At 47.1% G+C, this 16,759-nt stretch overlaps 1 long non-coding RNA gene across 1 annotated transcript in view; it reads right to left on the bottom strand.

The window, feature by feature from the left end:
- Positions 1-16,759, bottom strand: part of LOC135050156 (uncharacterized) — an 876,439-nt gene that overhangs the window by 778,568 nt on the left and 81,112 nt on the right. The window contains exon 2 of the long non-coding RNA XR_010241558.1: positions 8,389-8,424. This is a non-coding gene — a long non-coding RNA (uncharacterized LOC135050156). The remainder of the gene's footprint in view (positions 1-8,388; positions 8,425-16,759) is intronic.

Below are 16,759 nucleotides of genomic sequence, written 5' to 3'. Positions count from 1 at the left end.
TGGAATCCAGGGTAAGACTCATACCAGCCACACCAATCACACCGTATAACTTGTGATAACCTTACCCAGTTAACAGTATGAACAACAACTGAGCCCCACTCAACGGATGGCTCATAACAATAACCCTTATTTAAGCAATAACTATATACACGTATTGCAGAAAGTCCGCACTTGGGACGGGCGCCCAGCATCCACTACGGACTACGAGAAATAGAATTACCGGTGAGTAAATTCTTATTTTCTCTGACGTCCTAGTGGATGCTGGGAACTCCGTAAGGACCATGGGGATTATACCAAAGCTCCCAAACGGGCGGGAGAGTGCGGATGACTCTGCAGCACCGAATGAGCAAACACAAGGTCCTCCTCAGCCAGGGTATCAAACTTGTAGAACTTTGCAAAGGTGTTTGAACCCGACCAAGTAGCCGCTCGGCAAAGCTGTAAAGCCGAGACCCGTCGAGCAGCCGCCCAAGAAGAGCCCACCTTCCTTGTGGAATGGGCTTTTACTGATTTTGGATGCGGCAATCCAGCCGCAGAATGAGCCAGCTGAATCGTGCTACAGATCCAGCGAGCAATAGTTTGTTTTGAAGCAGGAGCACCCAGCTTGTTGGGTGCATGCAGGATAAACAGCGAGTCAGTCTTCCTGACTCCAGCCGTTCTGGAAACATATATTTTCAAACCCCTGACTACGTCCAGCAACTTGGAGTCCTCCAAGTCCCGAGTAGCCGCAGGCACCACAATAGGTTGGTTCAAATGAAACGCTGATACCACCTTTGGGAGAAATTGGGGACGAGTCCTCAATTCTGCCCTGTCCATATGGAAGATCAGATATGGGCTTTTACATGACAAAGCCGCCAATTCCGACACACGCCTAGCCGATGCTAAGGCCAACAGCATTACCACTTTCCACGTGAGATACTTTAGTTCCACGGTCTTAAGTGGCTCAAAACAGTGGGATTTCAGGAAATCCAACACAACGTTAAGATCCCAGGGTGCCACTGGTGGCACAAAAGGGGGCTGAATATGCAGCACTCCCTTAACAAACGTCTGAACCTCAGGCAGTGAAGCCAGTTCTTTTTGAAAGAAAATGGATAGGGCCGAAATCTGGACCTTTATGGACCCCAATTTTAGGCCCCTAGTCACCCCTGACTGTAGGAAGTGCAGGAATCGACCCAGCTGGAATTCCTCTGTAGGGGCCGTCCTGGCCTCACACCAAGCAACATATTTTCGCCATATACGGTGATAATGCTTTGCTGTCACGTCCTTCCTAGCCTTTATCAGCGTAGGAATAACTTCATCCGGAATGCCTTTTTCCGCTAGGATCCGGCGTTCAACCGCCATGCCGTCAAACGCAGCCGCGGTAAGTCTTGGAACAGACAGGGCCCTTGTTGCAGCAGGTCCTGTCTGAGAGGCAGAGGCCATGGGTCCTCTGTGCGCATTTCTTACAGTTCCGGGTACCAAGTCCTTCTTGGCCAATCCGGAACAATGAGTATTGTTCTTATTCCTCTCTTTCTTACTATTCTCAGTACCTTGGGTATGAGAGGAAGAGGAGGAAACACATATACCGACTGGTACACCCACGGTGTCACTAGGGCGTCCACAGCTATCGCCTGAGGGTCCCGTGACCTGGCGCAATATCTTTTTAGCTTTTTGTTGAGGCGGGATGCCATCATGTCCACCTGTGGCAGTTCCCATCGCTTTGCAATCTGTGTGAAGACTTCTTGATGAAGTCCCCACTCTCCCGGGTGGAGGTCGTGTCTGCTGAGGAAGTCTACTTCCCAGTTGTCCACTCCCGGAATGAACACTGCTGACAGTGCTTGCATGTGATTCTCCTCCCACCGAAGAATCTTTGTGGCTTCCGCCATTGCCATCCTGCTTCTTGTGCCACCCTGGCGGTTTACATGGGCGACCGCCGTGATGTTGTCTGACTGAATCAGCACTGGCCGGTTTCGAAGCAGGGGCTCTGCTTGACTCAGGGCGTTGTAAATGGCCCTTAGTTCCAATATATTTATGTGTAGAGAAGTCTCCAGACTTGACCACAGCCCTTGGAAGTTTCTTCCCTGAGTGACTGCCCCCCATCCTCGGAGGCTTGCATCCGTGGTCACCAGGACCCAGTCCTGTATGCCGAACCTGCGGCCCTCGAGAAGGTGAGCACTCTGCAGCCACCACAGAAGAGACAGGGTGTCCCTTGGGGACAGGGTGATCCACCGATGCATCTGGAGATGCGATCCGGACCACTTGTCCAACAGATCCCATTGAAAGATCCTTGAACCTGCCGAAGGGAATGGCTTCGTATGAAGCCACCATCTTTCCCAGGACTCGCGTGCAGTGATGCACCGATACCTGTTTTGGTTTCAGGAGGTCCCTGACCAGAGATGCTAATTCCTGGGCCTTCTCCACCGGGAGAAACACCTTCTTCTGTTCTGTGTCCAGAATCATGCCCAGGAAAAGCATACGCGTCGTAGGAATCTGCTGCGACTTTGGAACATTCAGAATCCAGCCGTGCTGTTGCAACACTTCCTGAGAGAGTGCTACGCTGATCAACAACTGCTCTCTGGACCTCGCCTTTATGAGGAGATCGTCCAAGTACGGGATAACTATAACTCCCTTCTTCCGAAGGAGTATCATCATTTCGGCCATTACCTTGGTAAATATCCTCGGTGCCGTGGACAGGCCAAACGGCAACGTCTGGAACTGGTAATGACAGTCCTGTACCACAAACCTAAGGTACTACTGGTGAAGTGGGTAAATGGGGACATGCAAGTAAGCATCCTTGATGTCCAGCGACACCATAAAATCCCCCTCTTCCAGGCTTGCAATAACCGCTCTGAGCGATTCCATTTTGAACTTGAATTTCTTTATATAATTTTTCAAGGATTTTAAATTCAGAATGGGTCTCACCGAACCGTCCGGTTTCGGTACCACAAACATTGTGGAATAGTAACCCCTTCCCTGTTGAAGGAGGGGGACCCTGATAATCACTTGCTGGAGGTACAGCTTGTGAATTGCCGCCAGTACTACCTCCCTTTCCATGGGGGAAGCTGGCAAGGCTGATTTGAGGTAACGACGGGGGGGAGTCGCTTCGAATTCCAGCTTGTATCCCTGAGATACAATTTGTACAGCCCAGAGATCCACCTGTGAGCGAACCCACTGGTTGCTGAAGTTTCGGAGATGCGCCCCCACCGCACCTGGCTCCGCCTGTGGAGCCCCAACGTCATGCGGTGGACTTAGTGGAAGCAGGGGAGGACTTTTGTTCCTGGGAACTGGCTGCATGGTGCAGCTTCTTACCTCTACCCCTGCCTCTGGCAAGAAAGGATGCGCCCCTGACCCTCTTGCCTTTCTGAGAACGAAAGGACTGCATTTGATAATACGGTGCTTTCTTAGGCTGTGAGGAAACCTGAGGCAAGAAAGTCGACTTTCCAGCTGTCGCTGTGGACACGAGGTCCGATAGACCATCCCCAAACAATTCCTCACCCTTATAAGGAAAAACCTCCATGTGTTTTTTAGAATCAGCATCTCCTGTCCATTGCCGAGTCCATAAGACCCTCCTGGCAGAAATGGACATAGCATTAATTCTAGAGCCCAGCAGGCAAATGTCCCTCTGAGCATCCCGCATATATAAGACGACGTCTTTTATATGGCCCAGGGTTAGCAAAACAGTATCCCTGTCGAGGGAATCTATGTCGTCTGACAGAGTATCTGTCCATGCTGCTACAGCACTACACATCCAGGCTGAAGCAATAGCAGGTCTCAGTAGAGTACCAGAGTGTGTATACACTGACTTCAGGATAGCTTCCTGCTTTCTATCCGCAGGCTCCTTTAGGGCGGCCGTATCCTTTTTAGATAAGCGTGTCAGCGGGAAAGGGTACGCCATCAGTAACCTCTTAGAAATCACTAGTTTCTTATCAGGGGAACTCCACGCTTCTTCACATAATTCATTTAATTCATCAGATGGGGGAAAAGTCACTGGCTGCTTTTTCTCCCCAAACATATAAACCCTCTTGGTATTAACAGGGTTAATCTCAGAAATGTGTAATACATCTTTCATTGCAATAATCATGTATCGGATGGCCTTGGTCATTTTAGACTGTAAATGTGCCTCATCATCGTCGACACTTGAGTCGGACTCCGTGTCGACATCTGTGTCAACCATCTGAGATAGAGGGCGTTTATGAGCCCCTGACGGTTTCTGAGTCGCCTGGGCAGGCGCGGGCTGAGACCCCGGCTGTCCCAAGGCTGCAGCGTCATCAAACCTTTTATGTAAGGAGCTTACATTGTCGTTTAAGACCTTCCACATATCCATCCAATCAGGTGTCGGCCCCGACGGGGGCGACACCACACTTATCTGCCCTTGCACCGCCTCCACGTAACCCTCCTCATCAAACATGTCGACACAGCCGTACCGACACACCGCACACACACAGGGAATGCTCAGACTGAGGACAGGACCCCACAAAGTCCTTTGGGGAGACAGAGAGAGAGTATGCCAGCACACACCACAGCGCTATATAACACAGGGATTTTCACTTATAATAAGTGATTACCCAATAGCTGCCTTATATGTTTTATTTGCGCCTAAATTTATGTGCCCCCCCTCTCTTTTTTACCCTTCTTGTACCTGGATACTGCAGGGTAGAGCCTGGGGAGCTGCTTCCAGCGGAGCTGTGAAGAGAAAATGGCGCTGGTGTGCTGAGGAAGAAGGCCCCGCCCCCTCAGTGGCGGGCTTCTGTCCCGCTTTCTGTGTAAAAAAATGGCGGGGTTTTTTACATATATACAGTGCCAGACTGTATATATGTATTTTTATTGCCAAAAGGTACTTCAATTGCTGCCCAGGGCGTCCCCCCCCCCCCCCCCCCAGCGCCCTGCACCCTACAGTGACCGGAGTGTGTAAGTGTGCTGGGAGCAATGGCGCACAGCTGCGGTGCTGTGCGCTACCTTAAATGAAGACAGGAGTCTTCTGCCGCCGATTTCGTCGTCTTCCAGCTTCTGTTCTTCTGGCTCTGCGAGGGGGACGGCGGCGCGGCTCCGGGAACGGACGATCGAGGACAGGTGCCTGTGTTCGAACCCTCTGGAGCTAATGGTGTCCAGTAGCCTAAGAAGCACAAGCTAGCTGCAAGCAGGTAGGTTTGCTTCTCTCCCCTTAGTCCCACGTAGCAGTGAGTCTGTTGCCAGCAGAAGCTCACTGAAAATAAAAAACCTAATAAATACTTTCTTTACTAGTAAGCTCAGGAGAGCCCACTAGGAGCACCCAGCTCTGGCCGGGCACAGATTCTAACTGAGGTCTGGAGGAGGGGCATAGAGGGAGGAGCCAGTGCACACCAGATAGTACCTAATCTTTTCCAGTCTCCTGCGGAGCCCGTCTATTCCCCATGGTCCTTACGGAGCTCCCAGCATCCACTAGGACATCAGAGAAAAGTGCCTACCATAATCCTGAGCCTGCAGAACCAACTTGCCAAGTACTACACCTATAACAACCACCTTTCCTAGAACTACCATCTTTCACTGGTACTCAGCTGCCGCCAGGACTTTAATTCCAAGTAGTACAGGCTCAAAATCACAGACACATACAGTATGTTTAAAGTAAACAGGACATTCAGAAAGACTAAATGGCATAACGAATTAAAAGCACTAGCTAAATGTATAATTTAAGTGAATGTCACTAATAACTAAATGCCATAGCTGAATAGCCAACTAAATAGGAATAACCAGATAATACTAAAACTAAATATAGAAAACAGCTAAATGGATCTTCAGAAGTGCACTGGAAGTTTATGCTCAAGAGTATGCTAAAAGGTTTCTAAATAGCACAAATAATTGCAATGCAGAGATGTGCTGGGCAGATCTTCCAAATATCACAGTTAATTTGCACAGTAGATAAATGCTGAAAAGTAACAGGTTTTCTGAATAGTACAGATTAATTGCACTGTTGAGACATGCTGGCAGACCTACCAAAGAACACAGGTAACTTGCACAGTGAGGAAACGCTGACAGGTTTTCTGAATAGAACAGACTTGTTGAATGCTGGTAGATTTTCCAGCTAGCACAGATAAATGAACTCCACCGAGCAGCACAGAGCACATGTATCCAAGTAATTACCAGGACAAACAGAATCAGACTGATTACAACCCACAAAGAAGTGTCAAAGTGTCAAATAGACTGAATAGTCAATCATCACAAGCCAAGAAACCAAGCAAGGTTCTGAACTCAGCAGCTGCAATAAGACTCAGAACATAGCATAGCACAGATGTTCCCAAATGAGAACCCCAGGACACCCTAATGGTTCAGGTTTAAAGTATATCCATGCTTGGCCACAGGTGACATTATTAGTACTTCAGTCAAATTGATTTAGCCATCTGTGCTTAGCCAAGAATATATTTAAAACCTGGATCGTTATGGTGCCTTGAGGACCACGTTTGGAAACCTCTAGCCCAGCACAATGACTCCTGGTCTGCACACTGGTTGCCAGGAGACTGATTAAGGGGTTTTTCAGAGATGGACACAATTTGCTGCATCTGCGTCCATCTCCTAACATGCTGGGGGCCGCCCAGCACATATGTATAATGCTGCAATTCACCACAGCCCACCTAGTGGCCACCTGCATCGCCCCTCCGGGAGGGAGTGAGGCAGGGGTTGCAGGTTAGGGGGCGCTAGGCTGAAGGTTTGCCTAGGGTGCAGAGGGTCCTTGCACCGACCCTGCCTGGCCTCCATGACAACTGCCTCTATCCACTCCACTCTATCCTCAATGCTGCTTCCTGGCTCATATTTCTCTCCAAACATACTATATCTACCTCCCCACTCATATAAGCCATACACAGGCTCCCCTTCCCCTTCTGAATCCAATGCAAGATTCTTACACTCACTTTTAAAGCTATCACCCTCCTCTCCCATTTATATCTCTGACCTTATCTCCCTAAACACTCCCACCCGTCCTCTTCGCTCTGCTAACAGGGCCATCTTAACAGCAGTGTAGGCCCCTGGGCAAGCAGTGCACTGGGGCTCCTACCCATCCCCCAACTGTAGGGGTGGGGTAGATGGTGTTCTACCTTCAGCTCAGCATGCAGGACCTGGAGCAGTCATTTTTGCTACTTACTCCTTTACTGCACAGATGGTGGGAGATTGGGTGGGAGGAAGAACACTAAACTGTAGAAGGGGGCATTGGGCTGAATGAAGAAGCTTCGGTAAATGACTTCCAGGGTGGTAGGGGGTGTTTAATAGGTAAGTGAGGGGTGGATAGTGAAGTGGGCTTAATATTCATCATTTTCCGGTGGGAGGGCAGCTTGCTTGACTGCCGATATCTACAGTTCCTGAAAATTGATTTCTTAGCTTTCAATGGGAAAAACACTAGAGATTCCCATCTTTCAGGAAGTACTGTATACCCTCAGAAAAACCCTACGTCAGACAGAACCCAAGATATCTGGCTTGAAAGAGCAATTAACAGCTTGGATGTGGACCACTGCTTTGAAGTCGTTTATCTCCAGTTCCCCAGGCTCAATTTTCAAAAATCTGGTACCCCTGTAAAAAGGGGACCCTCAGCTATCAGCCTAGGGCCCTTATACTTATGGGGCCCTTGGGAAACAGCACACTGAACCCATACGAAAAGACAGCTCTGCCTACTGATTAGTTCCTCCAACTCCTACCTCCAAGATTTAGCATGGCCCACTCCCTACAATGGCACCTAACTCTTGGTATCTGCCACCCTGATGGTTTCAGTGTCATGTCCGCTGATGCAGCAATGTTTATATACCATGTATTTGTCCTTCATTGTCTTGTACTATAAGTCACTGTTTTTCTTGTTTTGCCCATTTATTTATGTACTGTGTAAGAACTGCAGAACCCTTATGGGGCCTTCTAAATAAAGGACAATAAATAATAAAAGCTTCTGTGTTCCGTCTGCATTCTCACGGGTGTCTTATTTGTAGTAAATTGTGTAATATGCCAGCAATTTATAAATAGAATACAATAATAATCAATGCTTTTTTGTATGACAAAAGCTATAGATACTATGGGGTATATTCAATTGAGGTCAGATCCTTTCCAATGGAAAGGATCCCACATTTGAGCATTCAATTAGCGGCCAAATCCGACAGGATTTGCCCGTTCCCGACAATGCCAATTCGACTCTTTTCAAAGTCGGATTGACATTGTCGGAAATGGGGCTAAAACCTGCTGGATTTGGCCATAAATCCAACAAAACACGCGGGTCGGCGGCTAATGCACCGATCCACGTGTTTTCTGACAAGTCGGAATTACTGACCTGTTGGAAAAACGGCAGCCCAATTGAATAGGTCGAAACAGTATCCGATCTAAAAAAGTCGGAAATCGCAGTCTTTCCGACAAGACGGCAGTTCCGACTTAAATTGAATACCCCTATATACTGTAACTTAAACTCACCTCTGGCTTGCTGTGATCTTGTGGCCAGGTGTCTCCCTGTTACAGGAAAAAAAGGAGCCATTATTCGGTAGCATTGGGTACCTTGAGAAAAAAGTTACGATAGTATTAATTAATTATAATAATTGGTTATGGCCTGTTCCATCATGCACAGTAGGAGCTGGCCCCCCTCTGCTAGTCTACCACTGCGAGTAAAGAGGGAGTGGGACAGCGTCCAGAAATCGATGCGCCATACAACCGGAAAAGCAGATGTCTACAACCATGGGGGAGCAGGTGAATGACAGAACTGTAAATAGTTAATAATAATAATAATAATAATAATAATAAAAATAATAATTTATTGTAAATAAACTGCCACAAATCACCATTAATAATTATTTACTAAAATTCTGTAAAAAACAAAAAGGAAAAGGCAGGTATGGTATCTATGATAAGTCTGTAAAAAAGAAAATACTTTTGTCAGTACATGCAACAGTATAAAAAAAATCTAATCCAGTTTTACTTTCGTATATTCCACATAAATTCAATGAAGACTTAATGGGCGGTATTCAAATGATATATCACACCCAATCTCCTTTCTAAAGTGATCTCCGTTATCGCACATATTGCACCCATAGTAATCAGGTTTTGCTGTGTGAAGGGTCGGGCGCCCTCACTGCCCCAGGGGTAGCGAGCTGAAATGATTATACCACTCCCGTCAACAGAAACAGAATGGGTGTGGAAAGGGGTGAAAAGAATTGAATACCGCCCAATATGACCAGAAAAAAAAACTTCTATGTACTTTATAGTCAATGTTCCCACTTATTTATGTTTACACTCAACTTCTAGATTAGCAGAGAACGGACAGTATTACGATCCCTTCGTTTTAAAGAATATGCAAGTTAAAAAAAAGTGGTAAAATCAAAATTATTGGAGGTCGCCACTCCTAAACATAATATTATGAAGCTCTACTATATGTGCAGGTCTGCTGTATATTTCATTTCCATTCGCAAATTACACCAAGTGCCGTCTTGTTTATTTATTAAGCTGAATCCTGGGCAACAATGAATCTTTCATAAAGCGGCTCAAATATTCTTTTGTCAATCAGCCCTGAACGTCTATCACACTATAGCTAGCGGTGACGACTGAGCTACGAGCGATCTGTCATTTCACTTACACCAAATTAAAACTTTTACATTAATTATAAAAAAATGTAAAAAAAATAAACTTGATTTAACAACAACAATACTTTTATTTAAGGAATGTAACAAGCCAGAATGGGCTTCTAAAACATAATGGGTGGAATTCAATTGTTTGAAAAGACAGGTGGGTGTCTGTTTTTTCCTGTCTATTGAACGGGCGATATATTGCTGGTCCGTCGGCCAGTGTGTACGGGCAATATGTCTGTGAACTCCATCGTTCACAGACATATTGCGTTGGCCATGCAGCACAGCCGCCGGTCAATATATCTACCGATATACTGGCGCATTGCTGTGTTTGTACGGGCGACCAGCTGACCGCCCGTACACAGGCTGCGGCAGCCGGTGGTGATTGACAGCTGAACTGGGTGGGTGTGTGTACCCGTTCCGCCCAGTTCATGACGTCAATCCCCGACGGATCGGGCAGTGTGTATGCACAGCACACTGCCCGATCCGTCCATAGATATATCTGCAGATCAATTGATCTGCAGATGTATCTATCAATGTGTACTCACCCTTAGATAGAAAAAAACAGACACCCAACTGACTTTTCAAACAATTGAATACCCCCCAATGTATTACACAACTGTAGATACTTGAAGGATATTTTGAAAATATTCAGGAATGAGCTACATACATACAGGATGTAGTTACATTTCCAGCAGTCGAGATCCCGGCCCTGTGCTGGGCGTCCCCCCGCATGTCAGAGAATCTGATCGTAGATGTGCTAAATTTAGCACATCTACGATCAGGTCTGAATTAGAGATGAGCGGGTTCGGTTTGACCCGGATTTACTCGGGTCTCAAAGCGGCATCTTATTGGCTCACGGATGTCGCATGTTTTTGATAGCCAATAAGAAAAATCTGTGAGACCCGAGTAAATCCGAGTAAAACCGGACCCGCACATCTCTTGTCTGAATCAACCCCTTATTACAGTACATTTTCTCAAAGAGTAACCCATTAATGCATAGCGACAGGTCTTTTTAGCAAAATCGGTCCCAGTATCAGTGGTGCAGAGAAAGGGGGGGGGGGGGGGAGGGTACAAAATACCCAGGCCTGATGGAGTGTTCCAGTGAGGGTCCAGTAGGGGCCCATGCCCCCTTGCCTGGCAGCAGCTGCAGCTCTTCTCCTCAGCCCAGCACACACTACTGTGGACTGGGCTGCAGTGTGGCCATGGAGGTGCTTAAAATACTATTTTTTTTCCAGTATTTTTTTCTAAGGGTGCAAGACTACGCCTCCTGTGATTAGACCACGCCCCTTGAAAAGTACCTGGGCCCAGCCCGGCTCTCTACTGCCCTGCCCAGTATCCAATGCCATAAATCACCACTTGAGGAGGGGCTGTGACTCAATGGTCAGTGCAGTGTGTTACTCCCCAGACAGAATAATACATGAAACATGCATACCCCTTTTTAATTGAATTCCCTCCATATTTTAAGAAAAATTAAATTTAAATAAAACACGATAGAATCTAAACCTCACATATAATCTCCATGTAAACAAAGCCATTAGTTTAATCTGCGTTCCATCTAAAGGTCTATGATGAGATGTTCTGATACTGAACATCACCTCATGGGATACATAAGTAAAGACACCTGATCACCATTGGAAACCTGTGTCTCTCCAGCTGTTGTAAAACTACAAGTCCCAGCATGCCCTGCCATAGTTTTGCTATTATGGAATGCTACAACTGTGTCAAGGCCTACTGGGATGTATAGTTTCACAACAGCTGAAGTGCCACAGGTTGGCCAGGCTTGGCTCAAACCCACACTCGTATTTACATCACATACCTGGTGCCGGATGTAATGAAGTCCGAGTTAAAGCAGTATACATGTACAAGGCAAAAACATGCCTTGTAAAAGTTTGCCGCTTTCATAAAACTTACGAGTTCCGCCAGGAATCTGCACATCCGGCCAACTCAGACTTCATTATATCCGGCCCCTGGTGTTTACTCGGAGCAGTGGCTCCGCAGTGAGCAAACAAGTCTGATGTGTTTTAAATAGAGATGTGCGGCTGGCACTTTTCGTGTTTTGTGTTTTGGTTCTAATTCCACTTTCGTGTTTTGGTTTTGGTTTTGGATCTGGATGATTTTTTAAAAAACATAAAAACAGCTAAAATCACAGAATTTGGGGGTAATTTTGATCCTACGGTATTATTAACCTCAATAACATTCATTTCCACTCATTTCCAGTCTATTCTGAACACCTCACATCTCACAATATTGTTTTTAGGCCAAAAGGTTGCACCGAGGTGGCTGTATGACTAAGATAAGCAACGCAAGTGTACGGCACAAACACCTGGCACATCTAGGAGTGGCACTGCAGTGGCAGACAGGATGCAAATTTAAAAAATAGGCCCCAAACAGCATATGATGCAAAGAAGAAAAAGAGGTGCAATGAGGTAGCTGGATGACTAAGCTAAGCGACACAAGTGTGCGGCACAAATACCTGGCCCATCTAGGAGTGGCACTGCAGTTACAGACAGGATGGCACTTAAAAAAACTAGTCCCCAAACAGCACATGAATCAAAGAAGAAAAAGAGGTGCAAGATGGAATTGTCCTTGGGCCCTCCCAACCACCCTTATGTTGTATAAACACTTTATACCCTTATGTTGTATAAACACTTTAACAGCACACTTTAACAAACCAATCATTTCAGCGACAGGGTCTGCCACATGACTGTGGCTGAAATGACTGGTTTGTTTGGGCCCCCACCAACAAAGAAGCAATCAATCTCTCCTTGCACAAACTGGCTCTACAGAGGCAAGATGTCGACCTCATCCTCATCCTCTGATTCCTCACCCCTTTCACTGTGTACATCCTCCTCCTCACAGAGTATTAATTCGTCCCCACTGGAATTCACCATCACAGGTCCCTGTGTACTTTCTGGAGGCAATTGCTCGTAAAGGTCTTCCAGGAGGAATTTATAATTAATTTTGATGAACATCATCTTCTCCACATTTAGTGGAAGTAACCTCCTATGCCGATTGCTGACAAGGTTACCAGCTGCACTAAACACTCTTTCGGAGTACACACTGGAGGGGGGGCAACTTAGGTAAAATAAAGCCAGTTTGTGCAAGGGCATCCAAATGGCCTATTTTTCCTGCCAGTATACATACGGACTATCTGACATGCCTACTTGGATGCTGTCACTCATATAATCCTCCAGCATTCTTTCAATGGTGACAGAATCATATGCAGTGACAGTAGACATGTCAGTAATCGTTGGCAGGTCCTACAGTCTGGACCAGATATCAGCTTTCGCTCCTGACTGCCCTGCATCACTGCCAGCGGGTGGGATAGGAAATCTTATCCTTTTCTTTGCAGCCACAGTGGCGGGAGAATTTGAAGGACGAGCTGTTGAAGGATCACGTTCCACTTGAGTTGTCAATTTACTCACCAGCAGGTCTTTGCACCTCTGCACACTTGGGTCTGCCGGAAAGGGAGCTACAACGTAGGCTTTAAACCTAGGATCGAGCACGGTGGCAAAACGTAGTGCTCTGATTTCAACAGATTGACCACCCTTGAATCCTGGCAAAGCGAATGAAGGGCTCCATCCACAAGTCCCACATACTTTGCGGAATCGCTCCGTCTTAGCTCCTCCTTCAATTTCTCCAGCTGCTTCTGCAAAAGCCTGATGAGGGGAATGACCGGACTCAAGCTGGCAGTGTCTGAACTGACTTCACATGTGGCAAGTTCGAAGGGTTGGAGAACCTTGCACAACATGGAAATCATTCTCCACTGCGCTTGAGTCAGGTGCATTCCCCCTCCTTTGCCTATATCGTAGGCAGATGTATAAGTTTGAATGGCCTTTTGCTGCTCCTCCATCCTCTGAACCATATAGAGGGTTGAATTCCACCTCATTACCACCTCTTGCTTCAGTTGATGGCAGGGCAGGTTCAGGCGTCTTTTCTGGCGCTCTAGTCTTTGGCACACGGTGGCTGAATGCCGAAAGTGGGCCACAATTTTTCGGGCCACCGACAGCATCTCCTGCACACCCCTGTCATTTTACAAAAAATTCTGCACCACCAAATTAATTGTATGTGCAAAACATGGGACATGCTGGAATTTGCCCAGATGTAATGCACGCACAATATTGGTGGCGTTGTCCGATATCACAAATCCCCAGGAGAGTCCAATTGGGGTAAGCCATTTTGCAATGATGTTCCACAGTTTCCGTAAGAGATTGTCAGCTGTGTGCCTCTTACGGAAAGCGGTGATACATAGCGTAGCCTTCCTAGGAATGAGTTGGTGTTTGCGAGATGCTGCTACTGGTGCCGCTGCTGTTGTTGCTGCGGGAGGCCATACATCTACCCAGTGGGCTGTTACAGTCATATAGTCCTTAGTCTGCCCTATACCACTTGTTCACATGTCTGTGGTTAAGTGGACACTGGATACAACCGCATTTTGTAGGACACTGGTGACTCTTTTTCTGACGTACATTCTCGGTATCGCCTCCCTAGTGAAGTGGAACCTAGATGGGATTTGGTACCGGGGACACAACACCTCCATCAATTGTCTAAATCCCACCTCACTAATGGCGGATACCGGACGCACATCTAACACCAACATAAGTGTCAAGGCCTCAGTTATCCGCTTTGCAAAAGGATGACTGCTGTCATATTTCTTCTTCCTTACAAAGAACTGTTGGACAGTCAATTGCTTACTGGAAGTAGTACAAGTGGTCTTCCGACTTCTCCTCTGGGATGACGATCGACTCCCAGCAGCAACAACAGCAGCGGCAGCAGCAACAGCAGGCGTACCACTCAAGGATCCTACGGAGGAATCCCAGTTAGGAGAGGACTCCTCAGTCCTGACAGTGACATGGCCTGCAGGACTACTGACGTTCCTGACTGAGGAGGAAGTTGATGTTGAGGGAGTTGGTGGTGTGGCTTGCAGGAGCTTGGGTACAGGAGGAAGAAGAGATTTAGGTGTCAGTGGACTGCTTACGCTCTTACCCAAAGTTTCACAACTTGACACTGACTTCTGATGAATGCGCAGCAGGTGACGTATAAGGGAGGATGTTCCTAGGTGGTTAACGTCCTTACCCCTACTTATTACAGATTGACAGAGGCAACAGATGGCTTGACACCTGTTGTCTAGATTTGTGGAGAAATAATTCCACACCGAAGAGGTGGCTTTTTTGGTAGTTTGCCCAGGCATCACAATGGGCTTCTACATCCCACGGACAACAGGTGTTTCCCCCGGTGCCTGACTTAAATAAACCACATCACCATCAGAATCCTCATCGTCAACTTCCTCCTCAGCGCCAGCAACACCCATATCCTCATCCTGGTGTACTTCAACAGTGACATCTTCAATTTCAATATCAGGAACTGGACTGTGTGAGTGCTCCTTCCAGCACTTGCAGGGGGAGTGCAAATGGTGGTCGGAGCCACCTCTTCCCATCCAGTGTTGGGAAGGTCAGGCATCGCAATCGCCGACACACTTGGACTCTCCTTGGGGATTTGTTATACCATCTCAGAACGCACAGTTCTTTTCTGTGCTTTTTCCAGCTTTACTCTTTTAATTTATTTAGTGGGAGGATGAGGGCTTCCATCGTCATGTGAAGCTGAACCACTAGTCATGAACATGGGCCAGGGCCTCAGCCGTTCCTTGCCACTCCGTGTCATAAATGGCATATTGGCAAGTTTACGTTTCTCCTCAGACCATTAAAAATTTTTGGGGGGGATCTTTTTACTGAACTTTGGCTTTTTGGATTTTACATGCCCTCTACTATCACATTGGGCATCGGCCTTGGCAGACGACGTTGATGGCATTTCATCGTCTATGTCATGACTAGTGGCAGCAGCTTCAGCACTAGGAGGAAGTGGTTCTTGATCTTTCCCTATTTTATCCTCCAAATTTTTGTTCTCCATTATGTTTCTGGAGTTATATAACACAATATGCGGCACAGGAATGACTGATGGCTGATGGCCAGGACACTACCACTGGTCTGATGCAGCATAACACAGCAACACTGTAAGGGACTTGTTGTTATTATTATTATTATTATTATTATTATAATACGGCAGCAGTGGACATATAGCAGCAGCATATACCACTGTGACTGCCTGGTCACTGGAATGACTGATGGCCAGGACACTACCGTTGGCCTGATGCAGGACAACACAGCAACACTGTAAGGGACTTATTATACAGCAGCGCTGGACATATGGCAGCAGAGGACACCACCACTGTGAATGGTCACTGGACTGACTGATGCACAGGACACTAGCACTGGTCTGATGCAGGACAATACAGATAATTATATAGCAGCACTGGACATATGGCAGCAGATGACACCACCACTGTGAATGGTCACTGGACTGACTGATGCCCAGGACACTACGACTGGTCTGATGCAGGACAACACAGCAACACTGTGAGGGACTTATTATACAGCAGCACTGGACATATGGCAACAAAGGACACCACCACTGTGACTGATGCAGCACAACATACCACCACTGAACTGATGCAGCACAACACAGCACCTCTGGACAGCACTGGACATATGGCAGCAGAGGACACCACCACTGTGACTGATGCAGCACAACACACCACCACTGAACTGATGCAGCACAACACAGCACCACTGGACAGCACTGGACATATGGCAGCAGAGGACACAAGCACTGTGATTGAGCAGATTCAGCACAAGCCACGGACACTGAGGACACTGAGAGAAAGGAGACAGGTCTTCTCTGTACACTCTCCAATGCCGGAGTGAAAATGGCGGGGACGCGCGTCTACTTATATGGAATCCAAATCCCACGAGAATCCGACAGCGGGATGATGACGTTTTGCCTCGTTCGGGTTTCCGAGTCAGGCAGGAAAACCCGAGCATGGCTCGGAACCGGACTCGAATGGTGAAGTTCGGTACGGAGCCGAACCCGCTCATCTCTAGTTTTAAATAATGTTTTTACTGGTATATAGGGGTACATTTACTAAGCAGTGATAAGAGCAGAGAAGTGAGCCAGTGGAGAAGTGCCCATGGCAACCAATCAGCATTGAAGGAGAGAGAATTGACTGCATAGGAAAGGAAAGAGTTAAACATCTGGGGAGGGGTGGACCTAGCTGTTAGGAAAGTACAGCCTTTTAGGGGGAGGGTTTGATATATATAGGGAAGATGAGGCCATCTTAGTTCTCTTGGTGGATTTGCTTTGGGGTGAGTGCTGCTTTGCAGAATCCCCCCATT

The sequence above is a fragment of the Pseudophryne corroboree genome, chromosome 2 (assembly GCF_028390025.1).
Source record: "Pseudophryne corroboree isolate aPseCor3 chromosome 2, aPseCor3.hap2, whole genome shotgun sequence".
In the NCBI taxonomy this organism is placed as follows: Eukaryota; Metazoa; Chordata; class Amphibia; order Anura; family Myobatrachidae; genus Pseudophryne; species Pseudophryne corroboree.
The sequence above is the reverse complement of the archived record's forward strand: the minus strand, read 5'-3'. Positions and strand labels throughout refer to the sequence as shown.